At 35.0% G+C, this 16,200-nt stretch overlaps 1 non-coding gene across 1 annotated transcript; it reads right to left on the bottom strand.

Moving 5' to 3' along the window:
* Positions 1 to 8,548: 8,548 nt before the first annotated feature.
* On the bottom strand, positions 8,549 to 8,654 carry LOC112448898 (U6 spliceosomal RNA). The gene has a single exon (XR_003037360.1). It is a non-coding gene; the product is annotated as a U6 spliceosomal RNA (small nuclear RNA).
* Between the last annotated feature and the right edge of the window lie 7,546 nt (positions 8,655 to 16,200).

Raw genomic sequence — 16,200 nt, forward strand, 5'->3', positions numbered from 1 at the left:
AAAAGGACAAGTATTAAGAACTCTTACATGAATGTCTATAGTATGAATGATTTTATTCATAAAAGTAAAAGAATGGAACTACTTTCCTGGTGGCTCAGTGGTAAAGAATCTGCCAGACAATTCAGGAGACCTGACTTTGATCCCTGGGTCAGGAAAATCCTCCAGAAAAGGCAATACAATATTGTAAAGTTAAAAAATAAAATAAAATTAAAAAAAAAAAGGCAATGGCAACCTACTCCAATATTCTTGCCTAGGAAATCCCATGACAGAGGAGCCTGGTAGGTTAAAGTCCGTGGGGTCTTAAAGGAGTCAGACCTGATTTAGTGACTAAACAATAACAACAAAAGGGCTGACAGAAATTTCCATCAATGGACATATGGCTAAACAAAATAGACTTATCGATATCATAGAATAGTATTAAGCCCCCAAAGGAATAAAGTATTGATAAATGCTACAACATGGATACATCTGAAAACACTATGCTAAATGAAATATTATAAAAATAAAAGGATATATATATGTATATATATTTATATGCATATGCATATTTTATTTATATATATTTATACACATATGCATATATGGACTTCTCTGGTGGCTCAGGTTTAATTACAAAGTAAATGAAAGTTTCACTTGATAAAAAGATTTTTCATAATTTTTAGTAAGATAAAATATTAGAATTTGACAACGTAGCCTTTTTTTTTTTTTTTTTTAAACAGATAAAGCCTATAGGAAGAAGTATATGATTTAACGTTGCTTTCTAGTCCTGGTGCTGGATGCAACTGTCTGATTACCATATTCCTAAAATATAAACTAAAAATGCTGTAACATATAACAAAAGACCAGTACTATAATTAGATTATATATCTATATAGAGATGATGTTTTTGCAAAATAAGGCAGGATAAAAAAGAAATATAAAGAATAAATTCCATCAAACATTACCTCTTTTATTCTCCCTTGGAGAACATACTCCTTTATGTACACTTTTCTAATAATACAACCACTTAGAATTTAATTCATAAAGAATTAAAAGAATTTTAATGTGGTCCTATACATGAATAAAATTAGTCAATGGAATCAGAATTCTTTTGGGCCCTCAAACCTATGCTATTGACTCCATTCATCTCCCTTTTGTCTGTATATCCCTCAGTCTCAGACTCCACTGGATCTGGCCTGATGACAGCACAGTATAATTTCAATTTAGTCAGTTAACATTATAAACTAAAAATAGAAAATCTGTTTATATTATCTCACCTTCCATTTTCCCCTAATTTGTATACTATGGAAAGTGTTGCCCTTACCAGCGACCCAAGAAGAAGGAAAAATGTGAGAGAAATATTCAGTGTCTTTAATAGGGAGACTGGCAAAAGTAAAATTTATTTTATACTCTGAAACATAGTACCATATATAAGCATTTGGTATTAAATTAAATAGTAAATAATTTTTAAGATGTTTTCAGCACTCAGTTCGATATACCCTTCTATAATTAGTGCACAATATATCTGTCTTAGTCCATAAAATCTAATTTGTGTAAGATGAACAAAAACAAGTTAGAGAAATGCTGATTTTTTCCTCAGTAAGGAAGTTATTTAGAATAAATTGAAATCTTCAGTAATATGAATCAGAGCTTCTCATCACAGAATATGATCCAAAATATATTGCAATGTTATTTCCTGGACTTACAAAAATGATTGTTCAATAATTTATTCTTTTATCTTATGTAATTGAGAGTCTGACAAATGCCGGCACTTGGATTAGAGCAATTGATGAGAAATTGCATTTCTCCTGGCATTTCTGAAGTTTACAATTTAATAGACATAAGGCAATAATTACATACAGGATGGTGGTAAATATTCTGTGAAGTTGTAGAAGGTTCTTAGAAAGTGTACAATCATGAAACTAAACCTTACCTGAGATCCAGTGAAAGATTTCCCCAGGAATTCATACTTAAATTCAACTTTGAAGGGGATTAATATTCAAGCTGTATGTGTGCATGCTAAGTTGCTCCAGTCCTGTCCAACTCTGTGTGACCCTATGGACTGTAGCCCACCAGGATCCTCTGTTAATAGGATTCTACAGTCAAAAATACTGGAGTGGGTTGCCTTGCCCTCCTTCAAGGGATCTTCCCTATCCAGGGATAGAACCTGCATCTCCTGAATCTCCGGCATTGCAGTCAGATTCTTTACTACTGAGCCACTGGGAACGTCCCAATATTCAGGCTATAGAGACTATAAAGAAGGCAGTTAACACTTTAGCTAAGACTCATAACACATTATTCACAAAGGTCATCTTCAACTATGTTCTATTTATTTTCCTAATTAACCCATTAAAACATCTATATCTGGGAGAAACGCACAAAAGATAGGTTTGTTTCCTTTGGGATAGATGGTAGGGAAGGAGGAAAAGAAATTATTATTTCTTAGAAGAGAGAAATTGTTCTACCTTGACTTAGGAATCAAAGTCAATAGCTGGGACCTGATTAGAAGTCTTCAAATAGGCTGCACTGGAGACCATCTAAGTTCTATGGAATTCTGGGAGTTAGCAAAGAAGATGGTGCTAGAACATGATCAGTGAAGTTGAGAAGAGACAACACCTTCTTCAAAATTTCACATAAAGTATGCCTGTGATGCCACCATCCACATAACGTGTTTCAGTGAAGGCTTTGAAGTCTCCCTTAATATAGCAATTGATATCATTATGAAGTGGTAAAAGAAAATACCCCTAGCACACTGTTCACTCTATTTTTGATATGTCTAGCACAACCTGGGTTTGAGTTACGACAAAATACAGAGTCTGTAAGGGAGTACCGATCCCTGCATACTGTAGCATGTTAAAGTCCTCTTAGAAGTTATCCTTTTAAGATCAAATAGACCAAATGTCAGAGAAGGCAATGGCACCCCACTCCAGTACTCTTGCCTGGAAAATCCCATAGACAGAGGAGCCTGGTGGGCCGCAGTCCATGGGGTCACTAAGAGTCGGACAAGACTCAGCGACTTCACTTTCACTTTTCACTTTCTTGCACTGGAGAAGGAAATGGCAACCCACTCCAGTGTTCTTGCCTGGAAAATCCCAGGGACGGGGGAGCCTCATGGGCTGCCCTCTATGGGGTCGCACAGAGTCGGACACGACTGAAGCGACTTAGCAGCAGCAGCAGCAGACCAAAGGTATATAATATAATCCAAATAATCCACTTATTAAGAGGTGGAATAGAAACATGAATGCACAACTCATAAAAACCACAAGAAACAAGTTTCTTTTTTCACAATATTTTTGGACTATTTGGTAAATTGCAATAGATTGATTTAGCCTAATACACGGGGAGAAGAAAGAATCAGTGTATTGGTGAGGGTCCTCAGAATAACAAGAACCGATAAGTGGCTGCTAGTTTGTAGGCTGTGTTTGCAGTCATCTGAAGGCTTAACTGAAGCAGAGGATCTGCTTTTAGGTTAGCTTACTTACATAGCTTTTGTCAGAAGGCCTCAATCCTTCAGCAGAGGACTCAGTTTCTTGCCATATAGACTTCTCTACACGACAGCTGACTTTCATTAAAGTGAATGATTTGAGACAGCAAGTGAACAATCAAGATAGAAACCACAACATCTCATACAATCTAATCTCAGAAGTGATACAACATATCTTCTTCCATATGCAACTGGTTATGTGGATTCACTCTGGCACAATGTGGAAGAAACCACACAAAAGTGTGAATATCAGAAAGTGATGATCATTGGTGGCCATCCCAGAGGACAGCTAACACAGTAGATGTGAGGCCTTAAACACTTTAGTTTCCTTGTGATATAATTTGTTCATTTAAAACAGATTAAACAACAACACTGACTCATCAGTTTTAATGAAGTTTATGTAAATGCTATGTAAGAATCCATACTTATATTGTTATATATGTATTTAACACTTGCAAAGAATTATTGTTTCATATAAAAACATAATATTAGACTACATCTAGCCTGAATTTTATAAGTATATTTTATTTATCAATACCCAATAAATATACTATATTATATATTTAAAGTAATTATACGATTGGTTAATTTGAAATAATACTTTTTATATATATGTTTCTATACTCAACTGAAATCATCTTTTTATACTATTAACTTCTTTTGGATGAAGCATCATTTTATTAATATTTGCATAGAATGTATTCTGTTGTCTTTCCGTATATCATGACAGCTATTGTCAAAGAAATGAATGGCTCGGCAAAAAATGAATGAAACTTTCTTTATACATGATTTAATATAAATCAGTGCCTCACCAGAAAAGTTTTGATTTTCAGTGTACCAAGGGGATTTAATTTTTTTTTTTTTTCCCTACCCTTATGCAGCAGTCGAAATACAGAGATCCTAAGGATAACCAGAAATTCTTCTGTGTATTCTCCTGGGCATTAATGGCTCAACATGTAACTCCCTTTCTACTTTGACCATGTTCAGAAATGAGTGAGAGAAATTCAAGAGGCAGGAAGCAGGCAATTGGAGATCAGTTTTACTTGTTGCACTGTTGAGGCTGTATGGAGGGCATAACTCAGATCTCATTGAAGGGCTTGCTAACACTGCCTGAATTGAGACTATCTCCCCAAACTAACTAAGTCAAGTGATGTCCCAGGAACCTTAATGCTGGGCTGAGAGTGGGCAAACTTCCTTCTGCAGTAGGAGTCCGGAAGATGGATAAAGAAAGATGCTGAGCCAAAGAGCTCAGTTTCTCTCCTGCACTCACAAAAGCCATGAGTCGTTACTTTCTCCTGAGGAAGAAGAGTAAGGAAAAGTTTTCCCTGTGACTCTAATCAATCTTACCACATGGGAATGTGAAGCCACAAGAAATGAGTTCCTTTCCCCAAAATTTTTGATATCTTTATAAAAATAAATTATATAAGTTCTTTAAAATGGAAAGGACATGAATCAGTTTTTATAAGTCAATTGCTATTATATCACAGTTTCAGAAAATACTCAGAAATGCTACTACAGATGGAAAGTACATTTGTGTATACTTTTCCTTCCTGTTGATAGTAGACTCTAAATTTCTTATTGTAAATGATCTGCCAATTTATTTGATCCAAAAGTTGTTTATTTGCTTGATGTATTTTTCTATTTCTTTTATTTTATAATTTTCCCTGCAGTTTTTTTTTTTCTTTCTGTGAACTTTATATTGTGCCTTTCCCACCTCCATGGTATGTCATCATGAATGTTCCAGAAAGTCACTATCTGCTGTGAGACATCTCTATAACTGATATGTGCGATTACCATTTTTATCAATGTCATGTAGAATTATTAGGCAGTGATATAGAAACACACAGGTGATATCTGTAGAGTTATTTTTTCCAACTGAGACTGTCTTCAAAATTGTTAATAATTTAACAACTTAAGAATAATTTAACATACTTATAAGCTACTAGATCTTTTAAATATTGCACAAGATAATTTCTGTTTAAATATTTCCCATTACAATTTTCCTTTCCCTTTTCAAAGGGAAAATATTACTAATTTGGAGGGAGAGAGATACATTAAAATAAAATCTTTCTCCTCTCCTTAGATTCCTTTATGTAACTGATTGATTGGGAAAAATAATTAGTCAATAATGTAAAATGCATGACTATTTCAATCATTATTTTTAACACTAGCTGTTTTATTAAGGAGATTTTTAAAAATAATTAACTATCTGGGTCTCACTGGATGCTTGACATTGTCAGAACTCATGGATTGCTTCAGATACTCAGGCATGATTTTTAAGTCTGCTTTCAATATAAGGAATATACGTCTAAATGCTAATTAACAATAGGGATTATTGACCTGAAAAAGTCCTATCTTAGTGAAGCATTTAAAAGTTCTTCCAATGTTATTTCCAATTCTTCATCTTTATCCTTAGAAATAAACTACTAACTTACTCTCTCCATAAGTCTCAAAATGTTTTCTTCTAGCTCTTGTGCCAATAAAATTATTTATAGATACCAAACTCTATCTATCCAATCCCATTACTCATTTAATTCTTAATAATTTTATTCATTTTTCATGGGAATTTCCTTTGTTCTTCTTTGAAGAATACACTTATGGCACATTTAAGTTGCTATTGATTCATCTATACCTTTTGATCTGTTAATATATAATGTTGGTATATATTCTGTAGTCTGCAGGTACCATCCACAATGATTTTGCTGACAAAGCTCTATATAGTCAAAACTATGGTTTTTTCAGAAGTTGTGTACAGATGTAAGAGTTGGATCATAAAAACAGCTGAGTGCCAAAGAACTGATGCTTGGACAGCAAGGAGTTCAAGCTGCTCAACCCTAAAGGAAATCAACCCTGAATATTCATTGGAAGGACTGATGCTGAAACTCTAATAGTTTTGTCACCTGCTGCAAAGAGCCAACTCACTGGAAAAGACCCTGATGCTGGGAAAGATTGAAGGCAAAAGGAGAAAAGGCAACAGGGGATGAGATGGTTAGATAGGATTACTGACTCAACGGACATGAACTTGAGCAAACTCTGGGAGAGAGTAGAGGATAAGAACACCTGATGTGTTGTAGTCCATGGGGTTGCAGAGTTGGACACAACTTAGTGACTACACAACAACAACATATATTCTGTATTTTCACTTATGATTAATGATTTATTTTTCAAAATTATGCTACATAAGGCATGACACACATAAGTCTAAAAGATGAACAATGAGTGAATGAATGAAAGTGAAAGTGAAGTGAAAACCACTCAGTTGTGTCCGACTCTGCAACCCCATGGACTATATAGTCCATGGAATTCTCCAGCCTAGAAAACTGGAATGGGTAGCCTTTCCCTTCTCCAGGGGATCTTCCCAACCCAGGAATCAAACCCTGGTTTCTCTCATTGCAGGCAGATTATTTACCAGCCGAGCCACAAGGGAAGCCCAAGAATACTGGAGTGGGTAGCCTATCCCCTCTCCAGTGGATCTTCTAGACACAGGAATTGAACTGGTGTCTCCTGTATTGCAGGTGGATTCTTTACCAACTGAGCTGTCATAATTAGCAAAATATAAATCCAGATTTCTAACCAGTGATAAATAAGTAGAAGATAAATGTACATATTCAAAATAGAGAAGGCAGGATCAAGACAGCAGAGTAAGAGGATCCTGCTCACCTCCTTCCATAGACACACCCAGTGTGTACAGTGTAAGAAAACAACTCTTTCTGAGGATACCTGGAAACTAGCAGAATAGCTCTTCTACAATTTAGGAAACAAAAACAAACAAGCACAAAGCATCCAGATGGTTTTAAGGGTGCAAAGATACAATCTACTCAGGACCCACACCCTGGTGGATGACCCACAAGTGAAAGGCAATATCCCAAATGCAGATGTCCTTCCTAAGGAGCAAATGCTTTGAGACTCACATTAAGCACTCAAGCCCTAGGGACAAGTACTGGGAAGATGACCTCCCTGGTTTTAAAAACAGCAAGGCTTATATCCAGAAGAGCCAGACGGCTGTAGCAAATCAAGACTTCACTTTTAAAGGGCTAGCACACAACTTCACTTGCTATGCATCTGAGCACAGGGACAGTTCAGATTGAAAAGTGCAGGTGCTGTAGCTGGTCTACCAACTATCCCACCCCACAGAAAGTTCTGGTGCCAGTCACCCCCCACCAAGGTGGCAACACCCAGTGTGCACTGGCTTGTGCCAGTCTCCAGCTCCTACCTTCATATACACCAAAGCAGTGGTCCCCAGTGTACCCTGGGAGGGAAAAAAAATCACTCTATGCCTGAATCAGCTCTAGCCCTCCTACCAAAGTCACTAGGTATACACAGTCTGTATAGGGACTTTCCTACACAAGGACACACCTTCCTGGCTGGGAGAGGAACTCTTTTGCCTAATTCATAGAAAGAAATATAGACAGTCAAACAGAATTAGAAGACAAGGGATAAAACTGAAGAATAAGATAAAAATATCAGGGAAAAATTATGAAGAAGAGAAAAAGACTTGATAAAGAGTTTAAAGTGCCAGTCATAAAAACGTTCACTGAACTCTGGAGAAGAATGCAGAAGCATATTGAAAACTTTCAACAAAGGACCAATGACTGCTGTAGAACCAAAAAACTGAAATGGAAACTGCACTTGAGGAAATCAATTGGTGATAAGATAATACAGAAGAATGTGTAAAAAAAAAAAAAAAAAAAAAAAAACCTGGAAAATAAAACAGTCTAAATTACTCAGAACAGTTTAAATTAAAATATCAAAATGAGAAAAAGATTTTTTAAAAATTAGAATAGTTTAAGTCTTTGTTTGTATGTTTCTTTCAATCCATTCAGCTACTCTATGTCTTTGATTTGAGCATTTATTCAGTTATATTTAAAGTAATTATTAATAGGCCTGTACATATTGCCATTGTGTAACTTGCTTTCTTGTGGTTTTATAATTTATTTTTTGTTCCTTTCTTCTTTTGTGTACTCTCCTCCCTTGTGATTTGATAACTAGCTTTAGTATTTATACATTACTTGGATTCCTTTCTCTTTTGTATCTGTGTATCTGTTACAGAGTTTTGGTTTCTAATTATCATAAGGTTTATAAATAAAACATATGGAATGTTTCATAGATTTGCCTGTTATCCTTGCACAGAGGCCATGTTTATCTTCTCTTTACCATTTCAATTCAGTAAATGTTCTGTGGAATCTAGCACTGAAGGGTTTGCTTATGTTAATTTTGAGTGAATAACGTGAGACTCAAAACAGTGAGTTAGTCAACTGTTTCTATTTCAAAGTCACCACTTTAAGATTTAGTGTCTTGAGAAGACAATAACTATGTATTTTTGGTCAGATCTTGGTTACATTGTGTAATAACTGAGCTGATTTGTGTGTAAAATAAGAACCTATGGAGTGAGAGAAATATTTGTAAATATATCTGATAAAGTGTTAATATTCAAAATATGTAAGACAGTTACATAACTCAACAACAAAAACAATTTGGCTTTAAAATGGTCAAAGTACATGAATAGATAATGTTCAAAGAAGACATCTAGAACACAAAAAGATACTCATTTCTAATCATAAGGGAAATGTAGATAAAAACCTCACATCTGTTAGGATGGCTATTATCAAAAAGACAAGAAATAGTAAATGTTGCCAATAATTTGGAGAAGAGGAAACTGGGATACAGTTTATTCCTGGCAGAAATATAAATTTGTGTTTTCACCATGAAATACAAGATGGATGGTGGTCAAAGTATTAAAAAAACAAAACAAAACAAACTATCATATGATCTAGCAATTCCACCTTTGAGTATTTATTCAAAGGAAATGAATTTACTCTCCTATAGGTATAGATGCATCCCCATGTTGATTCCAGCATCATTCATAGTGACCAAACATTAAACAAATCCAAATAACCTATGTCTACTGGTGTATGACGGAGAAGGCAATGGCACCCCACTCCAGTACTCTTGCCTGGAAAATCCCATGGATGGAGGAGTCTGGTAGGCTGCAGTCCATGGGGTAGCTAAGAGTCGGACATAGCTGAGCGACTTCACTTTCACTTTTCACTTTCATGCATTGGAGAAGGAAATGGCAACCCACTCCAGTGTTCTTGCCTGGAGAATCCCAGGGATGGGGGAGCCTGGTGGGCTGCTGTCCATGGGGTCACACAGAGTCAGACATGACTGAAGTGACTTAGCAGCAACTGGTGTATGGATGGAAAAATAAAATATGAAATATATGTATATATGATGGGATATTTTTCTGCCATAAAAAGAAGAAAATCTTGCCACTTGGGGGTGGGGGGAACATGAATGGGTCTTCAGACATTATGCTAAGTGAATCAAGTCAGTCAGAGAATGATGAATATTACATGATCTCACTTCTTTATAAAATCTAAAAACATCAAACTCATAGAAATAGAGTAGAATGGTGATTGCCAAAGGCTGAGGGATGGAGGAAATGAGGAGATGACAGCTTAGATAGAAATACAAAGGCCAAAAGGCCATAGATTTAATATTTGATATGTATTTGATTTACTACTTTCTGATAATTCTCATTAAAACTTTTCATTTTTATTTAGCCACTCAGATAGTAAGATGATTGAGAAATATTTTAAAATATATTCTCACATATTCCACTCCCCCTAGGGTATTTTATCATAGGAAGAGATAGAAATTACTCAAAAGTATCACAGGTTAAGGGTTTCCCTGGTAGCTCAGCTGGTAAAGAATCCGCCTGCAAGGAAAATCCCCTGGAGAAGGGATCAGCTATTCACTCCTGTATTCTTGGGCTTTCCCTGGTGGCTCAGGTGGTAACGACTCCGCCTGCAATGCAGGAGACCTCAGTTCAGTCCTTGGGTTGGGAAGATTCCCTGGAGGATGGCATGGCAACTCACTCCAGCATTCTTGCCTGAAGAACCCCATGGACAGAGGAGCTTGGCTGGCTACAATCCATTGGATCCCAAAGTGTTGGTCACAACTGAGCGACTAAGCACAACACAGCACATGACAAATTAAAGAAGTTTCAGGAATGTTTACTAAAATACATAATGCAAAACAGAATCAGTTGTAACTACTAATTTCACAATTATTTTACCATAACTCAAGGATTTTCAAAGTATTCAAAGTTTTTTATTTCATGTCACTGAACATCTTTTTATAGGATATCTGCTTAGCATAAAATCCTACTCTAGAAATATAATGAATGTGACTCTGTCGACATTCAAGGAATCTAGATGAGGAATATTAGTATGTAAACTGACAACTGTAAACACAGCATGGTGTTATCTGGGATTTCAGAAAGACTGTTTAACAGGAAAGAGCATAGCAGCATTCACAGAGGAGAAAGAGAATGTTAGAGGTGATTCAGAATTTTTCATGAAAGTAAAGTTCAGAGTAGAAGACAAGTTAGAATCCTTCATTTAAAAAAAAAAATCAGAGCAATGAGTTAATTGCTAAGTTCATGTAACTAGCATTCTCTTTGTACAAAAGGTTCATCTGTATTCTGTCAATCAAAAGGGAGTAGTGGGGAAAGGGCATTCTGGGTAAAGAGAATAATCCAAGTTAAAGTGGAAGCAAATAAAATTTGCAAAGAAAGAAAAGTGCTGCTGTTAAATAAAAAGGGCTTAGTGAAAACTTTGGAATTAAGGAAAACAAAGTCTTTCTCCACATATTTGGCCTCCAAATTTATGTGTGTGTGTGCGTGTTTGTGTGTGTGTGTGTGTGTGTGTGTGTGTGTGTGTGTGTGTATTTTGCCTGTACCTATAATAGAGGAACAGAAGTGTCTTTGCAATCACCATTCAGTACTCCAAATTTATAAATTTATATAAGATATTTCAGAGATTTATATACGTTCCTTCAAATGGAGTGAAAAATGTGCTATGACTTTTGGCAAATGTATTTTATTTCTAAACAACTTTATTGTTGAGGTATTATTGGCATACAAAAACATCCATATTTCATGTATATAACAGGAAAAAATTCGAGATAACATACATTCATGAAACCATGACCACAATCTATGCCCTGAATATGTCCATCACTTCTAAGTTTCCTAGAGCACTCTTTACTTATTGTATTTTGTGATAAGATTATAACATCTAACATAAATATACATTATCAAAATTTTGTGTACAATATTTAAATGCTAAGATTTATATTAATTTATATCATTTCACTGAATACACAAAAATTGTATTAGAACATAGAAGCTGTTAACAAATTTTCTAGTAAAACAGAGGAAATGTTTCTATAGCCCAGAATTTTTATTAATAAAAATTCAAAATAGAAAAATAAGACTCAGACACTCCTGTTAATAGCTCTAAGTAAAAGAATTTGCTCACTCCAAATAAATTCTTGTGAATGAAATTCTTCTTAAGTGTTAAAAGGTGTTCATTTGGTTTCTTGTATCAAATGTTAGTGTAGAAGAGTCAAAGGATTAAAATATTATCTTTTTGCTTACATGCCATTGTCTTTTTTATTTCAATTTCTTTATTCCCCTATTCTTTTATTGTGTCTGTTTTTCTCTATTCTTCTTTATTTTCCTCAATGCCCTTTAAACTTCCTATAGTTCTCTGTTTTTCTAGTATTTCTACTCATTTAGTTTTTAACTTGGAAATGTTTTATCTAGTGCGTTTCTGAATTTTTTGTTTCATTTCACACTTGCCTATTATCCAGCTCATACATACCATTTGTCTCCAATATCTTTTTTTTCTATTTTATGTTGCTTTTTGAAATTTTTGCTTACTTTTCTAAATTTTGAATATATTTTTAAATACTAAGTTACTATTATTTCATGTTTGTGGATACTTCCTTCCCTGTTATAGTTTATTGACAGAAATTATATTTTCATCTGTTTTCTCACCTTAGTCTATTGTATTTAATGTGAGTCCTACTCTGGGTAGTGTTCTGCTATTAATACATACTATGCTGTTTGCTTCTTAAAAGGAATATGTTCTCAAGATTTCTGAGAAATGTACACACTTAGACTCACCCTGACCTTTTGAATGATCCAATCAGCTAGAGCAATACAGTTTACCTGTAGGGTTAAATAATTTTCTAATGGAATATATATTGACTTGGATTGAATTGTTTATTTATATAAATTATTAAAAAAACATTAAAATGTGATGTATAGTGCTTAGAAAGTATGCATGTAGTCTAGCATTAAAAATTTACGTGAGCACACTAAGGTGTTTGTGGGTTTTTTTTTTTGTTTTTTTTTTTAATACTTCCCTTTAGGATACAGTTTGACAAGTGAAAAATTGTGAAAGTGTTATCTGTTCAGTCCTGTCTGACTCTTTGTGACCCCATAGACTGTAGCCTGCCAGTCTCCTCTGTCCATGGCATTCTCCAGGCACGAATACTGGAGTGGTTGCCATTTCCTCCTTCAGGGGATCTTCTCAACCCAGAGATTGAACCAGGGTCTCTCACTTTGCAGGCAGATTCTTTACTGTCTAAGCCAGAGTCTGACATGCTGGAATGTATTACAGTCACAGTTGTAAGCCTGATATCTGGAGATATGCGTGCAGCATAGAGTACTACAATCTTCTTTTACTTGTGTGTTCTAAAATATTTATGGTATCAAAAAATAATCCCTGAAATATGCATTGCTTCTAGCTAAACTGGAATTAAATGCATACTATTTCATTAAGCATCAAATAACTAAATGTTTTCTCTTCAAAAATGAAGCATTGCACTAAGTAGATGGGTGATGTTTGCAGATAAGGTATTAAAAATCATAATGGCAACTGGAAATGACAACAGGAAGTTGTCATTGGAAGTTTAGATGGAAATAAAAGATAAAAGTTTCTCTCAATGAACCTGCAACATATTTGAGTAGGCAGCATCCTATCCTGTGCATTTCATAATTATATACTTTTCACTGTGTATCCTTAGGGTACACTCTATTTAATATAAAATAAATTAGGATATACAGGAGAGTGGAGAAAGGAAATGGCAAGCCACTCCAGTACTCTTGCCTGGAAAATCCCATGGATGGAGGAGCCTGGTAGGCTACAGTGCATGGGGTCGCAAAGATTCAGACACGACTGAGTGACTTCACTTTCACTTTTTACTTTCATGCACTGGAGAAGGAAATGGCAACCCACTTCAGTATTCTTGCTTGGAGTCCCAGGGATGGGGGAGCCTGGTGGGCTGCAGTCTACGGGGTCACACAGAGTCGGACAGGACTGAAGCGACTTAGCGGCAGCAGCAGAGTCAACGAGGTTGCTTGAGATGTTGGGAAATAAGGAATTTAAGCATATGAAATGGAGATATAAATGGCATGCAAGTTGTTAGAAAAGGAATACATGTGCGGAATGACAAATACCAGACTTTATTATAAAGATGTTGAGTAGAATATTCATTTTTTTTCTTCTATTGACTCTCTTGATTAGTCATGGCAGTAGATTTCTGTTCTGTATGTGTAAAAGGAATGGAGAAAATGGGAATATGGTTATGTCTAGTCAAGTAGCCTTAACTTCAAGGGTGTGAAGATCTGTATTATTCATATGTAAGAATTCTGGAGTAGGACCGAGAAGACTAAATAAATTCTAATCTATGTTAAAAGTAAAAGTAATGAGTTTTTATAATGCAAGGTATGTCTGCCCGACTTTATTTTTTTATTTTAATTTTAATTTTTTTATTATTTTATTTTTTAACTTTACAATATTGTATTGGTTTTGCCATAGCTCGACTTTATTTTTTTTTTTTTTTAATAGCTCGACTTTAAAACAAAGGGCATCATACTATAGAAAGTTAGGCTAGACAAAGTATTTACTTCAAAAGCATATATCTCAGACTACAATGATAACTGTAATGTTAGATATTTTATCGTTTTAACCTGTGTTTGATGTGTTCCTTACAGACTAAGGGGACACTTCATGAGCAAGTGCTTTTCAATACTCTTTTCTCACTTAACATTAAATTACTTTTTCTTGCTCTCGATGACTGGCATATTCTCAGATTGTGAGACAATGGGAAATTTAGGTCAAAGTAATAGTTGTTTATTGAGTTGTAATGATTGACTTGAAATAAAAGTTGCAATTAATTCTGATTGTGCAATGTCAAAAGATTAGCCTAAAAAATGTCCATGTTTTATTTTTGTTGAGAAAAATGTGTGTATTGAAGAAAACAATTAAAAACAGTCATACTTTAGGTAGCTTTTTAACAAAGTAGTTAGCAAAAATAAATAAACTAGATTTTAGGCATTGCTCTGTTTTATAGAAATAACTTTCAAAACCCCGAATACATTTTATTTAAAATAGAATAAAAGAACAAGAGAATTTTAGTAATATACACTGAAATTTTATGATTGAATTTTCATCAAAATGATGTAAGAAATTTTACAGAAACAGTGAAAGGGAGAGAAATACACTAATTTCTATTTTTAAAAAGCTTGAGAACATAGTCAACATATATGCAGAAGATGTTTATTATAAAAATGAAAAAATGGTTTTCTTTATCATATTAATGGGATACCACCTGACTGTATATATTCTAAGCAGATATACACACAAACACAGATTAAATCATGTATACAAAGTCCAGTGGTATTTAAGAGAGTGAGGCATCTACATGCAAGTAAAAATGGATTTCAACTCTACTTCTATTACCATTCTACTGGATGACCAAGATTCTTCAGATATATAAGAGAGAAAGAAGGGCATATACTCTAATTAGTTACCATTTCATTAAAGAAAGAGTTTTGTAGTGAAAATGAAAGTCACTCAGTCGTGTCTGACTCTTTGTGACCCTATGAACTATACAGTCCATGAAATTCTCCAGGCCAGGATACTGGAGTAGGTAACCTTTTCCTTATCGAGCAAATCTTCCCAACCCAGTGGTGAGTTCATATTAATAGAAGATTGACTTTATATTTATGGCATGGATTTGAAAAATCATCATATATTATTAGCTGTGCCATCTTAGGCAAGTTATTCAATTTCTCTTTGCCTATTTCTGGAAGAAGGATAATTATGATGCTTATTTAAAAATATTGTTATTGAAGTATGATTGGTTTAGATAAGTTATATTAAAGCTTTGCAACCCCAAGAAGCAAATAGTAAATTCTCAGCATATTATTGGTTATTTTTACTTAATCTGAATTATGTTCTGTGAGATAATGGAAACTGTATATATTGGTCTCTACTCCCAGTTCCTGTTGCATGGCTTCTTAAACCCTTATAAATCTCTAATGATAAAACACTTGGAGAATCTTCTGTTTTAATGAGTTGATTCAGCATGGAATCCTGGATGGCACTGATTACACAAGGACAGAAGTTCCTGTGCTAAGGACCCTGCCATATCTTGCCCTTTGTATTAGTTCATCTGATTAATCACCTTCATCATTTAGCATATCTTTTAATAAACTGATAAACACAAGTGTTTCCATGATCCTTGAAAATGTTCTAGCAAATTAACTGAACCCAAAGAGAGACTCACTGGAACCTCCCACTGCAGATGGCTGATGAGAACCTGGGCTTGAGACTGACCTCTGAATTGCTAGGGGGGAAAAAGAGGAAAGATTTGTGAGACTGAACCCTTAGTTCACGGGATCTGATGCTTTCTCAGGGTAGAGTGGAGAAGGCAATGGCACCCCACTCCAGTACTCTTGCCTGGAAAATCCCATGGATGGAGGAGCCTGGTAGGCTGCAGTCCATGGGGCCGCTAGGAGTCGGACACGACTGAGAGACTTCACTTTCACTTTTCACTTTCATTCATTGGAGAAGGAAATGGCAACCCACTCCAGTGTT

This window comes from Bos taurus, chromosome 11, assembly GCF_002263795.3.
Source record: "Bos taurus isolate L1 Dominette 01449 registration number 42190680 breed Hereford chromosome 11, ARS-UCD2.0, whole genome shotgun sequence".
Lineage (NCBI taxonomy): Eukaryota > Metazoa > Chordata > Mammalia > Artiodactyla > Bovidae > Bos > Bos taurus.